This window comes from Microcebus murinus, chromosome 12 (genome assembly GCF_040939455.1).
Source record: "Microcebus murinus isolate Inina chromosome 12, M.murinus_Inina_mat1.0, whole genome shotgun sequence".
Taxonomy (NCBI): Eukaryota; Metazoa; Chordata; class Mammalia; order Primates; family Cheirogaleidae; genus Microcebus; species Microcebus murinus.
The window spans coordinates 5257840-5278636 of record NC_134115.1 but is presented as its reverse complement, the minus strand read 5'-3'; the positions used below and the strand labels follow the sequence as shown (position 1 = coordinate 5278636).

General features: G+C 45.9%; 1 long non-coding RNA gene across 1 annotated transcript; it reads left to right on the top strand.

Moving 5' to 3' along the window:
• The first annotated feature begins 270 nt into the window (after window positions 1-270).
• Window positions 271-20433, top strand: LOC105876158 (uncharacterized). Its single transcript, XR_012922055.1, has 4 exons — window positions 271-6558; window positions 13965-14063; window positions 16024-16190; window positions 18300-20433. It is a non-coding gene; the product is annotated as an uncharacterized LOC105876158 (long non-coding RNA).
• The last annotated feature ends 364 nt before the right edge of the window (window positions 20434-20797 follow it).

Below are 20797 nucleotides of genomic sequence, written 5' to 3'. Positions count from 1 at the left end.
TAGAGAGCGGCAGTCTGTGAAGTGTCCGCAGTGCCCCTGAGATGGCAGCCTGCTGCCAGACAAGGGGCGTGGAGCAGTGGGCTACGCTCGGCTCAGGGCACGTGCTCGTTATGAAAGTGATTCGAACTGGAAACAGAACAAAAGCAAAGAAAAAGGCAGCGGCAGAAAACGCAGGGCGGAGCGGCGGCGCCGGAGCGGCGGCAGGGAAGGCGCGGCGGGCGGCGAGGCCCGCGGGTGGCCGCGCCCGCGCCCGCACAGCGCCCCCGCCAGGCCGGGAGGCGGCGGTGCCGAGAGCCGCGCCACCGCAGCGCGGCCATGTTAGGCGGGCTCGGTCCGTGTAAAGTAACCTCGGGACGGGGCACGCATCGGTGCCCATTCAGAGGGAAGATGAGGCTGTGCCTCCTCGTCGCCAAGGCAAACACGAGCTCTGGCCCCCGTCTCGCCGGGCCCCTCCGTCCCGGACGCGAGCCTGCGGGGACGAGGGCCGCGGGGAGTCAGCCCTTGGCGAGGGCGAGCGCGCGTGCGCAACTGCAGCGTCTCACCGGGAAATCGCCCGGCTCTCGCAGCCGCCCGGAGAAGTCAGCACGGAGTGTGGGGAAAGCGCTGCCCCAGGGCGAGAGAACACAGCCCTTATGTTCCTTTATGCTTTTGCAGCCTTAACTTCCTGGCGTCTCTAGCCTGTGGGTTCCAACGAGGTCAGAGTGCTTATGGCAGATGTTTTCTTTGGCTTTTGTACGCACCCACATAATGCAGAATGTCTCCTTTCTGCTAGTGCATGCCCACCCCAGAGGGAGGCCAGCCTGGGATCATGGATTGTCCTCCTACGGGCTGAGCTCTGCCCTCTGAGAAGCCCTCAGAGGGCGTGGCTGTCTTCTGGGAGAAAACTGATGTCAGGGGTGACACCTAGGGTTTCCACATCACAATGCTCCCAGCACCACTCAGTGCTCTGGACAAGTAGGTACCATCTCACAAGTTTATTCACATAGATGGAATCACTCGACCATCCCCCCTGCTCACCTGATTGTCCTTGACAGTTTGAATCCTGGCTAAGTCCCAGGGAGGACCCTGGTATACTCATGCAGCTAGCACATTCTTAGTTTGGAGGGTCTGGCTTCTGTAACTTCTTGCATTGTAAACCCAACCAAAATGGTTTCTTGCCTCCCCTGATCTCATTCGTGCCATTGTCGTTCACCAAGTGGGGTTGCCTTGCAGAGCTCTGCTCTGGACACACGGTGGGGAAGACTGGAAGGCTGGACAGCCCCAGGGCAGCATCTCCCTGTGTGCCACTCACATAAGCTCCTCAATATATCATCTCTGTTTGTCATCACACAAACGTGATGAGGTGTCATCAGTCCTGATTTACAGCGGAAGACACTGGTGAAGCACGAGTCCGGGTCTCAACAGTTGGTAAGTGGTAGAGCCAGGTAAGTGTCCATGCACTTGACTGCTTTATATGCTATAAACCCCTAAGGCATTAGTGTTAGTCTTGCTTAAGTATCATATATTTACCAGTGCAGTTGTCTTTTTTGGTACAGCTTATTCCCTTTTATCTGATGTCATTTTCCTTCTGCTTGGAAGACTTCCTTTGACATATCTTATTGTGTATATATAACTAGAGTCCCCGAAGAAGAGAAACTATAGGGAGGGCAAAAACAAATATTTGAAGAAATAATGACTGAAAAATTTTCAAATCTGATGAAATGATAACCCCACAGATCAAAGAAGCCTATTGAACCCCTAGTGCAAGTAACATGAAAGTCACTTTAAACTGTCCTGATGCTCTTCCTATGTTTTTCTTTTTAATTCTTTTCCTCTCTTTTTCATTTTGAATAGTTTCTATTGCTAAGTCTTCTGGTCCAGTGATCTTTTCTTCTATAATACACAATTGCTCTTAATCCAATCCAGTGTATTTTTCATCATAGACACTGAGTTTTCATATTAGAAGTTCAATTTGGGTCTTTTAAAAAATATATGTGTTCAGTTAAGTTTTTGAACTGATGGAATATAGTTATAACGATTGTTTTAATGTGCTCATCTGCTAATTCTGACACCTGTGCCGGTTCTGGGACTGTTTCAGTTGGTTGATATTTCTCTTCATTATGTTTTTTTTTTTCCCCTGCTTCTTTCCATGCCTTGTAATCTTTGATTGGATGCCAGGCCCAGTCAATTCTCTGCTGAATCTGGAAAGAGTTTCTTGAATGAGGCTCAACTGAATTTTGAAGGATATATATGGATTAAAGAATAAAATGAGGGAAAAAGCATTTAAGAAGAAGGATCAGCATGTGCAAAGGTCCTGTGGCATATTAGGCTTCATGTTTTTGAGAAAATAAAAGAGTGTTGGTGTGACTGGAACAAATAATGAAATGGAGAATCATATGTCTTTGGGGTGAAGGCATGGGCAGGCCATGCCCTTCCTTCTTCAGGAGCTTTGGTAGGCATTTTGGTTCTTATCCTGTAAGCAGTAGTAATCCTTTAAAGGTTTTAAATAAGCTCAGATTTTCAGAAAAACCATTGCGGCTTCAATGCAAAGAACAGCTTGCATGAATTTCAGAATAGAAGGGTAGACAAGTTAGGAAACTACTGTAGAACTCTGAGTGAGAGAGGTGCATGTTTTGGGCCAGGAGTGGAGCAGAGATGGAAAGAGGTGGGCTGACCTGAGACACGTGAGGTGGGGTGTCTGCTGCCCCTTCCTGTCTGTACCCTGCCAGATCAACCACCAAGTTCACACAGACCCCTTTCTAGGGGATATTATTTTCAGAGTGAATATATTTCTTACTACTATGTTCTTAAATATACTTTATCTCAGATATCTGAACATTGTACATAGTACCTTAGAAAGGAAATCTATTCATTACCTTGTACTTGGCAGGGACTCTAGTGAATCTCTTCTGATATTTGCCTAAGAATTTCCCTAAAACATTCAGTAATGAAAAACCTCATTGCAAAGGCCTGGCTCGATAGTCCTCAAACTTTAATGTGCATCAGAGTCACCTGACAAGCTTGTCCAAGCACAGATTTCTGGGTGCACTTCCCAGAGTTTCTGGTGCGGGAAGTCGAGGTTGGAGCCCAGGATTTGTCATTTCTGTCAAGTTCCTGAGTGATGCGGCTGTTGCTGGTGCAGGGAACACAGTTGAGAACCGCTAGTTCATTAGAGGCGGTGTAGCTAAGAGGTCAACTTGCTGGGCTTGACACAGAGCTGCCCGTTTCTAGCGATGTGAGTGGGCAAGTTGCTTACTGCTCTGTGGCTTTGTTTCCTCTTTTGGGTCTTGGTGAGGCTTGGAATGAGGAATGTTTGTAAAGCATTAGTGGAGATGCAAAACGAGAGTATACAAGCTTTTATAACAAGAAAATAAATTCGACATAGCTAGAATATGCCACAATTCTCAGTGCACAGTGGGACAGATGACGCTTTTGGTTCATTCTTGGAGAACACTAGTCAAATCCAGTGCCATATCCCAATGGGAGTCTCCAGTGAACAGCCTGGAGAGGATTCAAGCTCTGTTCCGTCTCTGTCTCCTCGGTTTGGGTAAATCTGGAGCAGATCTGTGTGTCAGGTGAGTGTCTGCCCCTCCTCTCCTGCCTGGATCCCCACAGCTTTGCCTGCCCCTAAACGGAGTCACATTTGGGATGAGACAGTTGATGAGGGAGGCAGAGGGCTGACTCGCCCACAGGGGCTGGCTCTGGGCAAGCTTTCCCAGGTCGCACAAGCCACAGCGTTTCCGACACAGACAGATAGACTGCCTCTGCTGGTCACTGGGGTGTCAGGAGGTGGCAAGGAAATGACCCATGGGAGACCGTGTCATCCAAGGTTTGGATTCCCCCAGATTCCTTAGCCATAAACAAGGCACGGCTCACCTATACAGTCCATTTCTGAAATTTCCACAGATAAGAGCTCAGTGGCCTTTAACTGAGGCTTGCACATGGGAATCCGAGTCTTCCAGAGTAACCCCAAGGCCTGGAGTGGAGAGAGAATGGAACTGGAAGACAAGGCAGCTTCTGCCGATCCACCCGTCAGCAGCCTGCCCAGCCCTGGAATCCGCAGCTAGGCGCCAGCCCTGGGCTGGACGGGCAAGCTGTCTTCCAAAGCCTCCCAAGTCCTCTTTGGAGATGAAAGCCAGAGATTAGCAACCATCCTGACAATTTGTAAAAGCCATATTATTGACTGTTATTTAAAATATCCCTAAGTTGGGATAGTTATTAACATAAACATAAAACATATTTACATTCTTTAAATATGATTGAAGATATTGAATCAAGCTTTAAAAACTAAAGTAACTTGGAAATGAAGTCAAAGTCAGAACATGTAGTGAGGGATTAATTAGAAAACTATGAAAAAGCAAGGCTGGGATCATTTCCAGCAAATGATTTTGTCACCAGGAATTCCAAGGAGGCAAATTAGCAATAAGTTGCATAGTCGGCCACTTGAGTAAAATAGGCAAGGGTAATTTTTCTCATTCACCCAATTGTATTTCTCATACAAGGATGACAAATGCTCTCTCTTGTCATTTTATTTTTATAATAGTGATTCTTTTTGTTTTGCATTGCCTGGCTATTGCCATGTGGACAAAGCAACTTTTTCCATCCTATTTTAGTTCTCAGAGTGTATTGATTTTTAATTTCCTGGAGCCAATTGTCTTTGCAACAATATTTTATTCAGTATGAGAAGTAGTGCCAATTTTAAACATTTATAGACTTGTTTCTCCAGGGAAAAACAGCACAAGCTAGAAAGAAAAACTAAAATTTTATTTGATGAGATTCAAATGGCAATTGAGTGTTTGAATATAGAAGTCCATTTATGAAATGATATCCTGCCAATTTCTATCCACTTTTTGGAGAGAGAACATTTTCTGAGGAATCCAAATGAGTGGGAATTTGCCATTGTCTTGGAAGCCTAACGGAAGATACAGCATATAAATTTTCCCTTTCTAAATATAAATACACATATTTTTAAATTAATACATTAATGGATCACATTATAATGTTGCTTTTAAAACATTTCGTTTTGTTTTTTGCTTGTCTTCTCCTTGTTGCCCTCCCAAACGCCCTCCCTGCCTCCTGGACAGGTAGCTTGTGATGCCAGCGTGTGGCCTGTGACTTCCCCTACACACGCGGGCCTGCGTGTGTGCGCACAGAGGTTGGAGTGCTTTTCCTCATTGTTTTAAAACTGATAATAGAATAGGCATTTTTCTGCATTTGGTTTTATTTACTCTGTAATCGCTCATGGAAATCTCCCACAGTCATCAGTGTGACTCTAATTCGTTCTTTTCCATAGCTGTGGTCTGGATGGATCAGGATTTATTAGGCATTCCTCTGTCAGTAGGTGTTTGCTTGAGTTCCTGCTTTTTGCTACTTGGAACAATGCAGCAATAAATGCTCATGGACTTGCGTTTTCATTTCGATGGGATAGAGGAAGGTGGCGTAGAAGTCTCGGTTTGGGTCCAACCCCTTTGGCTCACCTTTCTGTGCTGCGGCGGCTGGAAAGGTGGAAGCTGCCGTGGCCGCGCTCAGTGCAGGGAGGGACGGGGCTTCTGGCTGAGCCTTTTCTCATACAGGCCGGGCGTCCTTAATCCGAAATCTGAAATGCCCCAAAATTCAAAACTTTTTGAGTACCACTGTGAGGCTCAGAGGAATTGCTCATTGGAACATTTCAGATCTTTGGATTAGGGATGCTGAGCTGGTAAGTATGATGCAAATATTCCAAAATCTGGAAAAACCTGAAGTCTGAAAGACTTCTGGTCCCAGGCATTTTTGGATAAGAGATACTCAACCTGTACCTCCTTCTTCCTGCTTGGAACGCAGCTATTGCTAAAAGCGCAGAGTTGAGAGGGAGAGAGGGAGAGAGAAGGAGCCTGCTGTCTATGATTTAGCCATATTTCAACAAGTATTTGTGGCATGCATACTGTGCCCTGGTGAGGGATGTGGACGTAAAACAAGGAGACAGGGTCCTTGGCCTCATGAATGGCCTGGTAGAGACCATAGTCACAGAGGCCCGAAAGAGAACTAGCCGGGTCTGGAGTGGGAAGGGACAGAAAGAGCCCTGCCACGGGGAGGGAGTGGCCTGTTTCTTAGAACAGAGGAAAGGCTGGCACGACCAGAGCCCAGTGCTGGAGACACAGGGGGGCCGGGCCGGGCTTGCGCTTGTTAGGCTCTCAGTGATCTTGAACGGCTATTGGTGGCAAGGAAGGTAGGGGTTCCAGGAGGCAAGAGTGAGAGAACCATTATGAGTGTACCGGGTGAGGATGATGCTGGCTTAGATCAACAAGGTGGAATTGGATTTAGAGAAAAGTTGATAGTTTCCAGGTGTGGCTTTTCCCCATTTTGAAGATTATTATAAAACAATGCTGCAATGCAAATCACTTTATCTATTTTTTTCAGATTTGCCTGATTGTTTTTTAGAATAAACTGTAGAAGTGGCCATCTGGACTGAACTCGGTGCCCATGAAGATGTTGCTGTGTGGCGAACACTCGCACGCAGCAGTGCACGCAGCACACAGCACCTCGTTGGTGCAGAGGGAGTGTGGGCAGCGTTGACACAGCCCCGGCCCAACAGTGGAAAAGGTTTTGGTGTTGAGTGTCTTTTATTACTACTATGGTCGAATTTCTCAGTAATGTTACAACATCACAAAACATTTATTTTCCTTTAGGAGTTTATAATTTCCTAAAATGAAATGCAGGATTGAAGAAAATGCATAGAGAATGGATTTAGGACTTTCCCTCTTTTAGAGTCACACCCTGCACCAGTCGCCCAGTGACTTGCTCTTCTTTGTGGGTGCGTGTTCACCTGCAGTATGTTTGCATTGACTTTCTGCCGCGAAAGGTGGTGATGTCAAATAGGGCCAACCAGGAAAATGCCTTCATGCTTTTCTTACTATGGCTACTGATTTCCTCACAGACTCATAGTGAGGATTAAACAAGGGGATTTATGTAGAGCCCTTAGTAAAGCACTCACACTTTGAAAAAATCTCTATAAAAGCTACTTGCTTCTTTCCAGCTATTTGTTCTCCAGATACATCCATGAGTATCAATAAACCAGTGAACCAGTAGCCTCAGTAAACCAAGGAAAACATTGTAGCACTAGGTTTTTAAAAACAGGCATGTCATCGATAAAAGCAAGGTGAAATAACAGATATGAGAAATAATTTTTTTTTTTTTTTTTTTTTTTTGAGACAGAGTCTCGCTTTGTTGCCCAGGCTACAGTGAGTGCCGTGGCATCAGCCTAGCTCACAGCAACCTCAAACTCCTGGGCTCAAGCAATCCTCTTGCCTCAGCCTCCCGAGTAGCTGGGACTACAGGCATGCGCCACCATGCCCGGCTAATTTTTTCTATATATATTAGTTGGCCAATTAATTTTTCTATTTATAGTAGAGACGGGGTCTGGCTCTTGCTCAGGTTGGTTTCGAACTCCTGAACTCAAACGATCCGCCCGGCTCGGCCTCCCAGAGAGCTAGGATTACAGGCGTGAGCCACCGCGCCCGGCCGAGAAATAATTTTTATATGAATAATTCTGTATGAGCCAGGGATGGTGGCGCATGCCAGCTACTCTGGAGGCTGAGGTGGGAGGATCACTTGAGCCTAGGAGTTTCAGACCAGCCTGGGTAAGACAGTGAGACCCTGTTTTGAAAAACAACAGCAGCAGCAACAACAACAAAATTCTGTATAAATTCCGCTTATCTTCTCACTGGAGTATAGAGATGCTCCAAGGAGCCAATTGGCTTTGAAAACACTGAACGTGTGAACCCTTGTACAGGAGGCACTTACTAGGTGCTGGGTGCCGTGTGGTGATGGACACACGTCCCCTTTCTCAGATTAGCTCTGAGCTGGGCCTATGATTAGCCACACAACAACTGAGCATGAGCCTAGACACTAGGCAATAGTGGTACAAATGCTCAGATTCAGCCAATGCTCAGACTTTGCATAGTCCCAGCTCTCTCCATTGACGACTGTCACTGGAGGTGACCACTGGCAGGTGGTGACCCGAAGCACTAAGTTGTCAATATAGACCCAAAGTTTGTATATCATATACATACATCTATGTGTATAAATATATATATGTGCACCCCCTTCCACTGATAGTAGCTAAAGGAAATGAGAAACGTTTTTGAGAAAAGAAAATCAATTCCCTCCTCTTAAGAAAAGCATTTCTCTTCTTTGTGGTTTTGCAGAAAAGTCATTGCTCCTCAAACACCATTGTTTAAGCATTTTAAGTTAATACTGATCGGATTGAATGGGATTCCAGCGTAGGAAAGTAAACAGGAACGTGGGCCATAGCAACGTTTGTGTGTGGTGAGTCTTGAAGGCTCAGAGTTGAACGTTTCAGGAACTGCTTTGCCCTCCAAGCCTCTGGCCACCCAAGAGGCACTGCCTGGGAGAATCGTGTCTGTGTCGCCGCACAGAAGCTACCGGCCTCATCACTGTCACCATCGTCCCTTGCATATGAACCAGGGAAGTGATTGGGTTATAGATGAGCTAGTCTGGTAATATCCTCAATGTGGCAGTTGTCTCTTTTGGTTTCTTCCTCTTTAGTGCACCTTTAAAATGAATGTCAGGCTGCTGTGCTAACCCCACATATGCGCAGCACAGTTACATTTCCAAATACTTCTTGTTTTTTTGGAGAAGGGCACATGTTCATTAGCGATCTTGGAAACACTTCTCAGCCTTGGAGATAGGAAACTATTTTGTCCTGTGCTCTGGGGACTTAGTTATTGCGCTGAACCTGCCTGTTCAATGGCAAAAATGCAGTACATAAATTAAAGAATCATTTCTGGCCAGCTCTCAACATCATTCCATAGAAAAGGAGAATTGCTTGTCAAGAGTTTACGTCTTCTTGGTTCCATTTGATGGATATGGCAGGACACCAACCATCGAGGTCAGTTCAGAGCAGTGAAGGGGTAACCCTGCCGTGCTTCCGTCAGCACAACCGGTCACCTCTGCCTGTGAGCCCGGGAAACGGGACAATTCTCCAGGAGCCCTGACGTTCTTTTACATAAAAATCCCTTCTTGCTATCTGGAACCAGCACCTGAGGGGTCTAACCATCAGGGACAGTTCAGTTGAGGCACTAAAAGAAACCGCCCAGGTGGGTTATAAAACACAGGAGATAAGTCTTTCCAGATTCTTCAATAATTCAATCTTTTATTCTAGATTAAGGTTGTCAATTTGATTTGGCTTATCAATTCTGGAGAAAAAAAGATATGTAAATAACCTTTAAATCCTTTTGTACTGATTTGCTTTTTCCATTATTGTGTTAGTGTAGGAGAGGTGGGGTATTGGCATTCTACACGGCTGCCCCTGTACAGAAATGAGTGATTTTTGATAAGCATCCTACAGCCTGCACTTGCCAATAAATGCCTGTCCCCCACACGGCTGTCCAAGCAGGCTGAGCACTCCCGCCAAAGCTGCTAGCATGGCCCACAGCACTCCTGGAACCAGCTTTGGAAATTACCTTCAGAATCTGCATGATGGTTCGAATTGGCTGACAGTTCACCTTTGTTCTGTAAGACGAGTTTGAGTCTTAAAATAGTCAAGCATCATATATATCAAACCTTAATAAGAAGGCTAATCATGAAACTGCATAATCAAAGTAAAGTAAAACAAGAAGACTGTTATTTCATCCATGACCTGTAAACTGGCTGTGAAGGTGGTCCCATGAGAGGAAGCCCGTATTGGTGGCACCGTATTTGGGAGTGGGGGCTCCAGAGGGCGTTCAGAAATGACCACTCTTACCGAGTCCAGCGGAACATTTACTGTGTGCAACTCACTCAAAGAGTCTGATGCCGCATTTAGAGAATATCCCCGCTTGGTGAGTTCCTGGAGAGCTCAGGTAGCAATTTGGCAGCAGAGACTTTCATATCTCAAGGCAAAAGGTGAACCATGAAACTGCGCCAGGTGCAGGCTGAGCTGTGTGCAGGCCTGTGGTGACTGTGCTGCTGGTGACTGTGTAGCTTCTCCTCGATGGCAAGGCCTGGTCTGCAGAGATCGCAGCAGCCATGTGGAGAAGAAGGGGGTAGGTGGGTCTCTAGGGCCTCACCCCAACTTCAAATGGAACGGCTTTTCCTTCACTGGTTTGACATGTTTTTTATCAGAGGTCCATGTTAAATTTTGTTGGGAAGAAGAAAAAAAGTTTCATCAGTAAAAAACAAAAATCCTAAATTAAAACATCAAATTAATAAATAAAACTTTGAATCCACTTGTAGAGTAGAAAAAGCTTGTTTTGATTTTTTTTTTTTTTTTTTTTTTTGAGACAGAGTCTCACTTTGTTGCCCAGGCTAGAGTGAGTGCCATGGCGTCAGCCTGGCTCACAGCAACCTCAAACTCCGGGGCTCAGCGATCCTACTGCCTCAGCCTCCCGAGTAGCTGGGACTACAGGCATGCGCCACCAGGCCCAGCTAATTTTTTGTATATATATTTTTAGTTGGTCAATTAATTTATTTCTATTTTTGGTAGAGACGGGGTGTCGCTCAGGCTGGTTTCGAACTCCTGACCTTGAGCAATCCGCCCGCCTCGGCCTCCCAAAGTGCTAGGATTACAGGCGTGAGCCACCACGCCCGGCCGAGCTTGTTTTGATTTTGAAGTCCAGGACTGTTCATAAGATGTGGGCATTTGAGCAGGAGTGACGCCCTGCACTGCAGTTTCTGCAACGTGCCACAGCAATGCTGTTTCTGAGAAAATCAAGCGAAACGTTAATGTGCATGCAATTCTTCTCACCATATACAATAGAAAAAATGTATTAGGGTTTGGGCAAAGCTCCTATAAAAATGACTCTCAAATTCAGTGGTTTAAAAAACGACCTCTCTGTGACGGCACCATCCCCAGAGAAGAGGGTTCTCTGTGATTGTGTTTTTTTCATTGCACCTTCTTGGGCTCTGGTTGCTTCCACCTTGCTGCTCCTCTGTCCCCATGGGCCTCCTCCAGATGGTCAGAGGGGTTCTTCAGCACCTGGTCCACACTCTGGCCCCAGGAAGGGGAAGTGAGCTTGGAAACTGGCTTCTTTAGTAAGGAACATATCTTGCTTGGAAGGTCGCAACTCAGGCCAGGCCCCCCTAGCTGCAAGACAGGTGACAAATGTGGTTTGTGGCCAGAAGACTATGTGCCTGGTGAGACCTCATTTCTACAAGAAAAAAGAAAAAGAAAAATTAGCCAGGCTTGGTGGTACGTCTGTAGTCTCAGCGGGAGGATCGCTTTTTTTTTAATCAAAAGTTTAGTTTATTATATCTCAAACAAGAAGCAATACAATTAATCAGAGTCCGCACCTAAACTATTGGCACAGTTTTGTCACTTTAACGGTGGCTTGTTTATGCCAGCAGAGAGGATCTCCAGAGCCCAGGAGTTTGAGGCTACAGTGAGCTAGGATGATGCCACTGCTCTCGAGCCCAGGTGACAGAGCCAGACTCTGTCTCACAATAAACAAACAAAATACACTGAAGAGACAGTATGAGACTAAGACATGAAAACAACACTCTGTATCTCTGCTAAGAGTCTGCATCCACATAAAAGGGTGGCTGAGGGTTGGGAGAACACGTGTTCACACACAAATGGGGGTGTGCACTAGAGGACAGAGCCAGACCTGGGTGTGAGATGGAGGGAAAGTAATGGGTCAGGTGCACCAAGGACGAGTCCTGCAGGAGTCATTGACAGCATGTGCCAGGAACTAAGGGGCACGGTTACAGCAGCTCTATGAATCTTATCAAAGATAAAAAAACAAACTAAACGCAAAGCAGATTATTATAAAGATTGAGACAAGGAGAAGCACTGAGTTTTAGTTTGGGTTCCCCTAGACAGGCACCCCCAGGAACGAGTTTGCTGAGAATGTGATCCCGGGCCTTGTTGGCAGGGGAGTGGGGAAGTGAGGCAGGCAGTGAAGGAAGTCCGTGAAGATGGGTTCCCAAACCAAATTCCATAGGGGGCAGGTGGACCCCGGGATCTGGTGCAAACAAACAGTGAGTTGTGTGACCCTAGGGGCTGGGGAGCTGGGGCATTTACACACCAGCCTCCATCAGTCACTCATTGAGAATTGCTCTCAGATGTGAATTCCCCAGCACATCCGGTCTGCGGTGTGCTGGGGCTGGGTGGGCTCGGCAAGGCGATGCGATATATGGATTGTGCTGCCATGCACGGCATGAGGCCCCCGGAACTGTGGGGGGCACGAGGGCAACTCCCGGCAGTGTTGATAAACAGAGTAAAAACTTCCTGTATTTCCTTTCTCTGATTTCCACATTCCTAGACTAACTATTACAAGCAGATGTATTTCCTCCTGTAATTGTTCTTTGTTATACAGATATGCATATTATACAGATATGCATGCATATGCAAACTATACAGATATGCAAATTATACAGATATGCATGCATATGCAAACTATACAGATATGCAAATTATACAGATATGCATGCATATGCAAACAATTCTCGTGCATGCACAAACATGTGCCTTGCTTATGTTTTACAAAAGTGAAACTCTGCACATTGTTTTTCAATTCACTTTTTCAAAAACTCAACCGTATATATTGTCACTTTATTGATAATATAATGTCATTGTCATGACATTATTTCTCTCATTCCTTTTAGAGCTGCTAGCATCACACAGAATGACTGAATCCTTATTAAACAGAGGACTCATGGACAGACATCAAAGTTGTCTCCATATTTCTGCCTTTATAGACAATTAACAATTTGCTGTCTACAGCCTGGAGAACATGTGCAGATATTCCTGAACCATGTGTCCCTGGAGTTAAATCATTGCAAAATTACCCTGTAAAAGGTTTCAGTTTGTACTCCAGCACTTTCCCTCACTCAACACTAGATACTAATGTCCTTTACATTCTTGTCAGTCTAGTCAAAGAATAATGATCCTATTGCTTTAATTTACCTTCTCTGATTACTACCATCCCTTTGCATTCCTTCTACGAGTTGTCTGTCAGTTCTCTGGATGATTTTTAACAAAATATATCAATTCTTTCTGCACTTTCTTTCCTAGATTAAAATTATTCATGGGCATGTGGTGGGACTTGCTATTTAAGGCTGAACTGTGTGGCCCTTTCCTTCCTTTTTTCCTTCCTTCCTTCCTTCCTCCCTCCCTCCCTCCCTCCCTCCCTCCCTCCCTCCCTCCCTCCCTCCCTCCCTCCCTTCCTTCCTTCCTTCCTTCCTTCCTTCCTTCCTTCCTTCCCATCTTATTTATTTATTTATTTTTTGAGACAGAGTCTCACTCTGTTGCCCAGGCTAGAGTGAGTGCCGTGGCGTCAGCCTGGCTCACGGCAACCTCAAACTCCTGGGCTCAAGTGATCCTCCTGCCTCAGCCTCCCGAGTAGCTGGGACTACAGGCATGCGCCAGCATGCCTGGCTAATTTTTTCTATATATATTAGTTGGCCAACTAATTTCTTTGTATTTATAGTAGAGACGGGGTCTCGCTCTTGCTCAGGTTGGTTTCGAACTCCTGAGCTCGAACGATCCGCCTGCCTCGGCCTCCCAGAGAGCTAGGATTACAGGTGTGAGCCACCGCGCCTGGCCTTTTTTTTTTTTTTTTTTTTTTTTTTTTAATTAGAGACAGTGTCTGATTCTGTTACCCAGGATGGAGCACAGTGGAACAATCATATAGCTCACTGCAGCCTTGAGCCTTGAACTCTTGGGCCCAAGTGATCCTCTTGCCTTAGCCTCCTGAGTAGCTGGGATTACAGGCGCCACCACCATGCCTGGCACATGCGTGTGTGTGTGTGTGTGTGTGTGTGTGTATTATTTATTTATTTTTAGAGATGGGATCTTGCTGTATTGCCCAGGCTGGTCTTGATCTCCTGGGCTCAAGTAATTTTCCTGCCTTGGCCTCCCAAAGTGCTAGGATTACTGGTGTGAGAGACCATGGCTGGCTGTGCGGCTTTTTTTATAATGTTACCATTTATTGAGCACATACTGTGTGCCAGGCACTAGACACAGTACTCTCCCTGCATCATTCATTTAACTCTTATCATATTCTTAGGAGGGGAACTACAGTGAGACATGGAGGCCTGAGGAGAAAAAGTCACTTTTCTAAGGCTAATATGCCAAGAGGATTAACACCAAGAGGATTAACTACCAGGTAATATTGTGCACAAGGAACAAGTTTGCAGTGTTAGTGAGAAAAAGATGATTCTACTAGCATGACTGGATAATTCGTTAAAATGTAATTTTTACTTTGGGCTCATAGTTGCCCTTCCAACTCCAAAGGCTTTGCCTAAGGGCCATTGCCTAGATGGAAATGAGCTGCCGAGCTCTATCTTCCTGGTGTGTGTGGCGTATGTTGTGTGTGTGTGTGTGCATGTTGTATGGCATGTGTATAGAATGGGCTGTGTGTGTGTGGAGGGGGTGTATGTTTTACACCAGACTTGTTGAGGATTATTTGTCGGGCCCTCCCAGGAAAGAGGCTGCAGGCAGAGGGCCGGGTATCTTGGGACAGAGGAGGCAGCTGTGACTGTGCAGGGGGTGCCATTCCCTCGGACAGGGAGGCCAGGCCAGTGGGAGAAGCCCTCTTGGGGGGTCCAGCTTGCTCACACTCCCGCGCGGCTGTTCACCCGTGGCCTGTCCTGGCTGGGAAGGTGTGTGTCCCTGCAGTGAGGGGTGTGGACAGGAAAATGGAAGACCTTTCCGAATATTCTGCTTGTCACTAGGCCCCTAGGACCGTGGAGAGCTGGAAGGAGGTTCCCATCAGGCTGGAGATTGAACAAAACAGCTGCAGAGTGGAGGGGGATTCGGACTCAGGTTTCATTTGCTTTCAGAAAAAATAGCAGACATTTCTTGTGTTCCCATGTTAGTGAGTGCAAGTTCATTTTTACTACACAGGGAGAAAATATCTTAGGCATATCTTACTAATGTAGCCAAGCTATTAATGAACAAAAAGATGCAGATGAATCAAATATTTTTAGCTCGGTGAGCAAATGAAGAAATGGGTACCAGACCACTAGGCAATGAGAGCTTGATTGAAGCTTTGCATCTGGTTCCTCTTGACCGAATTTGAGACCAAATATGCATTCAAGGTTTCCTGCACTTAATGTAAAATGCAATTTGAATTTCATGGGCCTCAGCTGAAGTTTGGCTTTAGTGATCCAACAGGCACAAAACCACACAAAGCTATAATGAGCTAGGCAGGCTCAAAATTTCTTTTCCATGTTATAAAAGCAATAAAATCCGCCTCTCAGAATGTTTGGAAAACAGACAATAGTTACTCATAGCTCCCCCCAATATAACTTTTAGCATTTTATTGGACACTCAGTGTTCTTCTTACAAAAATGAAAAGACTATTATGTAGAGGTGTATATATATTTGTATTTATATGATCATGAAAATATTCACACAATATAAAATGTGCACTCTGTTACTTCACAACATATTGTACATTTTTTCATGTTTTTATACATCATTATGATTATTGTTTTACTTCTCTCTTATATTCCATTGCACGTATATCTAGTTCCTTAACTATTCTCCCTTGGCGGGTGATCAGGATGCCACCTATTTTCTGCTACTAGCAATAATGGTGCAGCCAAAACCTTTGTGCATGAAGCTATGGGCCAGAAGGCAGGACCCTTCCCCGAGGCTTGGTGTTTCACACATGTCACCAAGCCGCTTCTGCAAGAGCTGTGCCCGTTTGCACCCCACAGAGCCTGTTCTGCCACGTGCTCGCCGTGTTGACCATTTGCCATGTCCGTGTCAGCCCTCACTCCCTCACTCTGAGAGTAACGGGAGATCACGCTGCCTCTCACCCTACAGGCCAACTGAGGTATCGGGGGCACCCAGCTGGGCCATGGTTTTTCTCTGATGTTCAATGTGCAGTCGCCTTCTAGAGTCTTAAATGGGAACGGACACAAAAGCTCTTTGAACTCAGCTTCCATTTAACCTCACCGTGATGATCAGATTTGTGTGTCAACTTGACAGATCACAGTCCCCAGTTATCCAATCAACCTTAGATATAGGTGTTGCCAGGAAGGGATTTTGTAGGTGCAGTTAAAGTCCATCGTCAGTTGACCTTAAGTAATGGGGATGATCCCATGTGACCCGGGCAGGTCTGGTTCAGACAGTGGAAAGGCCTCAAGAGCAGAGCAGAGGCTTCCTGAGAAGGGAGATTCTGCCCATGGACAGCAGCCTGGGCCCGGCGCCAGAGCTCCAGCCTGCCCTTCTGCGATGCCTGCCCAGCGGATTTGGGACCTGCCTAGCCAGCCCCCATGATGGTGTAAGTCACTTCCCTGTGATAAATCTCTTAATATGCATATCCCTCTTGTTCTGCTTTTCTGGCTGAACCCTGACTGATATGCACCCTGGCACCCTTGCCATCTGCCTCCTGCTTCTCGACCCCTCTCCCCACCACTCTCTGAAAGGACTTCCTTACATCCCATCCTCTGGTCCTTCCTGGGACCATGTGGATAGACACAGCACACAGAGAGAAAAATCAATTACTAATAAGGAATCATAAACCAGGAGGCTCTTTAAACTTTTTACTAGATTCTTCTCCATCCAATATTCCATTATAAAAATTTTCAAACTACAGGAAATTTGAAAATTTTATAGTAAACACCCATAACAATCTAGACCCTACCATTAACGTTGTATTATAGTCACTTCATCTGTCTAGCCACCCATATGTTCCTCTGCCCAGTCAATCCGCCTTTTCTGCTGCATCTTGAAGTGAATTGCAGACATTAATAGTCTTATCCCTAAGTACTTTAGTATGTCTATCATTAATTAGAATTGAATATTTATTTATAGCTCTTTTTTGGGGGGAAATTTCATGTCACAAAATGCTTTACTCCAAGTGTACCAGTCAAGGAGTTTGACATGCGCATCTACCCAAGTGACTTGAACTTCGTCAGTGGGCGTTTATGTCACCCAGAGTCCCCCTTGCTCCTCTCTAGTCAATCTCTGTTTCATTCCAGCACAAGCAACCAGTGATCTGATTTTTCCTCCATAGATTATTTTTGCTTGTTCAGGAAATTCATAAATATGGAATCACAGAGAATGTGCTCTCTTCTGTCTGCTTCTTTCAGTCAGCACAATGCTTTTGGAATCCATTCATGTTGTGTGAATCAGTTGTTTGTTCGGTTTCACAGTCGAGAAACATTTCATTGTATGAATATATCACAGTTTATTTATATTCTATGCATGGATATCTGGTTGTTTTTGTCTATTATGAATACAGCTGCTAAGAACATTCTTACATAAATCTTTTTGTGAATATATATTTTTTGTATATCTTGGGTTTATGTCAAGGATTGAAATTGCTGTTGTCATATGATAGGTTTATGTTTAGTTTTGTATAAAGCTGCCAGACCTTTCCTCAAAGTGGTTGAATCATTTTACACTTCCACTGGCAATGTTTGGGGGGCTCTGATAGCTCTACATCCTCACCAACATTTTATATTATCAGTCTTTTACTTTTAGCCATCCTAGTGCTGTATAGTAATATCTCATTTTGGTTTTCATTGCATTTCCCAGATGACTAATGATGTTGAGCTCATTTTCAAGGTTTAACACTCTTTTGATCATATGTTATCAATCACTGAAACATTTTCCACCCCCATTTTTGTGGAGAATCAGGGAAACCTAGTCAAGAGTATACTCTGAGATTCTATCTTGAGTGGTGTCTCTGCGAAGCAAAGGAAGAATTCCCAACTCCAGTGGTGATTGTGGAGCCAGAGAGGTCTTATACAAATGTCAGGTTCCCAGCAGTAGTGGCACCCTAAAAAGGCAATGGATCCCAGATCTGGAGCTGGGTGGGAAAGAGATGAGTAAGGCAGTCATTGAGGACCATAGGGCCAGAGAGGATCATGGGAGTCAATGAGGACCATGGGAGCCAGTGAGGATCATGGGGACCAGTGAGGATCATGGGAGTCAATGAAGATCATGGGGGCCAGAGAAGATCATGGGCGTCAATGAGGACTATGGGGGCCAATGAGGATCATGGGAGCCAGTGAGGACCATGGGGACATTGAGGACTGTGGGGACTAATGAGATGCTTCACCCTGAGATTTCTGGGTGTCTCATGTATCGGGGTTGCATAGGGATATCCTGGGCTGGGCTAACTACTTGAGACAATTTTCAAGTTAAAGGAATGGATTTTTTTTAATGAAAGAGGATGTGATCTTCATATAATAAACATATTGAACATTTTTGTTTTGTACTTACTGTAAACATTCTCCTTAGTCTATTGTTTAAGATTCCAACTTCTTAAATAGTCATTCCCTGATGTGGGGATATATGGGCTGGGATTATCATGATGGTTATCAGATGTTTATGGGTAATTTAATGGGCAACCTTTAATGTGTCTGTCATTCTTCTGTTACAGACAACTATGGTTAAGTGACGGTTTTAACTTAGAGAAACGTGACACAGACATCAGGAAAGACAAAGAGGCTCGAAAGCACAACGTCAGGCTGAAGATAGTTGAGTCGAGCACTTGGGCTGAACATGACTTGCCTTTCCAGGTACTCTAAATCATTTGCCTACAGAGGAAAATCGGCAGGAGCTGATGAGTGGTGCCCCCTGCCCCAAGCAAAGCAGATCACGCAAAGCTGGATTTTCACAGGAACAGAAAGAGGGGTGCTTTTATATTTTAAGCCACTTTTGTTAGATAAGAGTTCTCTAGAGAATTTATTCAAATTCCAAGTCCTTCTCCAAACAAAACATAATTTGACTGTCAAAAATTTGACTCAGTCAACTGATTCCACTGGGTAGACACAGTCTCAGAGAGAGAACGGGGCCTCCCTGGTCACCGTGGTGCGCCCCCTCCCCAGGAAACATGACAGCATGAGCCAACAAGCATGCCGGGGCCTCCCTGGTTTGTGCTGGTCCTGTGTTCTCTGTGGCTGGGCAGAGCCATATGGGACTCATTGAGTGTCCTTCTGCCTTAGTCTTGGCCACACCGAGGTGACTGGGGGAATCTGTGACTAGTGAATGAATGAATGACACTGAGGAGCTCATAAAGCTGTGGGAACTGTACAAACAGGGCTGCAAGCTTCCCAGGAAGTCCCTAATTAATCCTTTGAACCCTTCCAGTCAGCTAGGGTGGCAACTCACAGTACCCCAAAAAGACTGTGGCAGGGTAGCAGGGACAGCTGTAAGGTCAGCTGAGAGGGTGGGGTGGAGCTGATGGGGAAGAGGTCAGTGAGATCCTGTCCTTGACCTGGAATTGTCACCCCACCTGGTTTGGTCTTCTCATAGCCTATAAGCCACCCATGCCCTCTGGTTGGACATCCTGCTATCCCAAGACAAAACAACTCACAAGAAAAGTCATAAAGCACCTATTTTTCCTAATCTGTGCCCCACTTTGTATCCCTTTCTGTATCACCTTACCCATGCCAGTGTACAGCATGCGGGCTCTAGACTCAAGACCCAGCTTCATATTAGCAAATAATTGGGCCTGTGTTGTCAAGGAAAAAGGTATTCCTTTCCTTGCTGAAGCATGGTGGGGCAGGCTTTGACAGCCGCAGTAGGAGTAGGGATCACGGCAATGGGGTCTTGCAGTGGGGGGAGAGATTGAGCCCAACTCCAAACACAATAAGGAGAAGTGGGAATCTGCAGCCAAGGAGCAAAGCCTGGAGGGGAGGTCACTGGAGGAAAATGACGAAGAGGAAACATCAGAAGTGAGGAGGCTTCTGGCTCAACCTACCTTACAGCGTCCTTGCTGGAGCCGGGCCAGGGTGAGCAGACAGCGCCTGGCGTGGTGGGGGATGAGGGATTTGGTCAGATGTTGTGGGTGATCAGATGATTGAGAGTGGGAGGTTCTGGCAAAGCCAATTTAGCAAGATTCTTCCTAAAACTGGACAGTGCCGAGATGAAAACGGGAGTCTAAAAGTCAGGCCTAGTTGAGAAAGGGTTTGGGGGTCCCAGTAGAATTGGGTCCAGGAGACAATGTCAGTGTTTTCTCACAAATGGAATGAATGAGTTGAACTAGAACAAAGATTTGTATTCTAAAAACTCTGTGATCCTTTTGCTGTCCCTGTAGGTCCCTTATTTCCCCAACTAAAGTGGTGATCTTTCAGGGCAAGGACCTTGGCCTCCCCACGTTGTTTCGCAGCACAGGGGCACTCAGTGCACACTTGTCAGCGGGATGGAGACCCATCCTGGCTTCTGATGAATCCAGCTACTGGGATGATGGGGAAGCTTCATAAGCATTTGTTTCTATTTAAAAGCGAATAAATGATTAGGAAGAAAAACTCAGCTGACATGGGAGAGACAGCAGCAGTCTGACAAATGCACCTTGGGACATGGCACGGGTAAGTGTGGCAAATGGGTTTGGATTAAAGCCGCTGCCTCCTACCAGTGTTAGCCCATTCCCTAGAGAAACGTGTTATCACTGTGGTTCTTGCTTTGCTTCTCTGTCTGGAGAAGTTTCAGTCACATACCGAAGTAGAGAGGATGACACAATGGATGCGGGTGTTGCTGCTGTAGCAGAGGCCACAGTGCCCAGCCCTGGGTCTCCCGAGTGCCCTGCAGAGTCCTTTCAGACGCCGGGGGCCCGCCCGCTGGGGGCAGCCTGAGCTCAAGGCAGGGAGTGGCGTGCAGTTGGCAGACTGCTGCTCCCTCCCACTCAGGAGATGGCCCACGGTCCCACAGTCCCTCAGAGCATCCAGGTGCCCACTCCTTAGCCCCAACATTTGGCTTCCTTTTCTGCTCTGCCTTACTTCCTGCCTCCCTCATGTGCTTCCGGGTCACCTCCTGATTCCTGTGTCAGAGTCAGCTTTGGGGAACTCACACCAAGACCAGGCTAGACTCAGAAATGAATCACGATTTTGCCACGCTTGCTTCATCTCTTCCCCTTCTTCTGCAATATTTTAAAACAAA